This window comes from Branchiostoma floridae, chromosome 5, assembly GCF_000003815.2.
Source record: "Branchiostoma floridae strain S238N-H82 chromosome 5, Bfl_VNyyK, whole genome shotgun sequence".
Classification (NCBI taxonomy): domain Eukaryota; kingdom Metazoa; phylum Chordata; class Leptocardii; order Amphioxiformes; family Branchiostomatidae; genus Branchiostoma; species Branchiostoma floridae.
This window is the reverse complement of record NC_049983.1, coordinates 9,219,272-9,221,339: the sequence shown is the minus strand read 5'-3', so window position 1 is coordinate 9,221,339 and position 2,068 is coordinate 9,219,272.

Here is a 2,068-nt window from a genome sequence, read left to right as displayed (position 1 = left end):
CATACCCAATTGCAGAGATCAAATTGTAGAATATTGTTCACCTAGAAATATCTACATTTCATCAACGTGTACAAATGTATAGACCTCGATGAGTTTTAAAAAAAGTGTAAAATTAATACACAGAAGATTTTCTTTCCTCTTATTCTTCTTCATTTGCCCTCATTATATGTATCATTAAAAGTACTAGTACACGTACCTTCATTGGTGACAACTTCCATGCTGTTGTCCTCAGTACTTTTTGAGACGTCTGTAGTTTTAACGTCTGCTGCCCCTGCCTGACTACTGCCAGCTTCCTTCATCTCCTGATCCCCCACCCCCAGCAGCTGTTTCAGCTTCACAAGTTCCTTCTTGGCGTATTTCTCTCTCTTCAGGGCGCGGAACGCCCTCTTTCTTTTGCTGCGCATGCTTTTCGCCATTCTGCTTGTTTAGTCAAATTAGTGGTGCAGCTAGAGTTTCTGTTTTGAGTTGACAATCGGAGACCTGTTTACTGGAAGAAATTGAAGTTATGAGAAATATAGTTTATTGATAAAATGCATGCAGTATACAATGTACTTCAGGTATATAAGGTAGGGTACAATAAGGAGGAGATCATCATTTTTCCAAAAACTTTGCATACTAGTATACATAATCATATGAGGGTCTGCATGGGGGGCCCTGACAACGCTTTACGCAAAATTTGTGATGGTTGATAACGTTTTACGCTAAATTCAGAAAGGCCAGCAAGCTTTGCGCTACATTCTGGCTTGATTACGCTTTACGTGAAATTTTTTGGCTCAATTACGCTTTACGTGAAATGCATTGGCTACGCTTTACAATAAATTTTCCCATCCTCAATACGAATTACGTACAATAAAATAGCTTCCCTGCAAATTACGGGAAATTAAAAATCCTTACGGAAAAGAGCATGCAGACCCTCTCATGTCTCATAAAAATTCAAATTTATGATCGGAACGTGTTACTAGTAATTTATTTATTTATTTAGTACTCTCGTATTGATATGTGATAATAGGTCTGTGATAATACAAATTTCATCTACTGAAGCCTCAAGGGCAAATGTCAGTATTTCCGGACTTGCGCAGATGACCCAGTTTTAGTGCCCTCAGAATGCTTAGGTAGGCTTGGGAAAAGTGGCTGTAAAATCGTTTTTCTTGGGATATGTTTGGATTTTGGGGGTGCATCTTATAGGCAAGGGTTGTAGCTTCTATATTGTGTTGAAAAAACAGATTTTTAGTGATATTTGTGGTTGCAGTAGGCCTTAGAAGTTAGGTGTTTTGGTGTTGTTTACATGCAGTGAAAGGGGGTGAAAAGGTCTCCCACCTATGTTTTCATGGCGTATAATATAATTCCGCCGTAAATTTTTTCCGTTTTTTGTCGTTAAATTACTCTTCAGAGGTCGGACAACCTTGCCAATGTGAGTTTTTCATGTTCTAAAAGTCAGGTAGGTGATTTTTGACAGCCTCTTTCTCCCATGATTCCCATTGTTAAGAATATGCATAGGAAATATTGAAATTTAGCCTGCATGCTTTCGGTAGGGTATTCTAGTTCAAAATTGGCAAGTGTCAAGACACTCCAAGTGATGCGGGAAGGGTTGTCAAGCATCGTCACAAGTTTCAAAGACTTCACGGAGACCCTACCCCTAGGATTGGTCCCCAGGGAGCACAGGTGTCAGGAGGCCTGTGGTAAGGCCTGTGGCTTTGATTAGACTTCATATTGCTCAGCAAAAAGTGACACAAACAGGGGGAAATGGTAAAATCTGCTCACCCTGTCACAAGGAGACTACTCTCCATCAATTTAGACACCAAAATTTGTATCTAAATGCTGTTCAACCACACTTTGGAGCAGATACTGGGAGTGCACAGAATGGGGGGGGGGGGTGTAGGTGTGCCCTTGGGGGCTTATATATCCTTGGGGGCTAATGTGTTCCCCCAAATTGGTTATGTGGGCCATAGAAAGGATTTACCTGACTCAACTGACTGGAATTTCTTAAGAAATTCTGGCATTTTAGTGTTCAGGGGGCTGATTTCTTACTTTCTGTACCTCTTATTGACCATGCCTTATGCACTCTCAT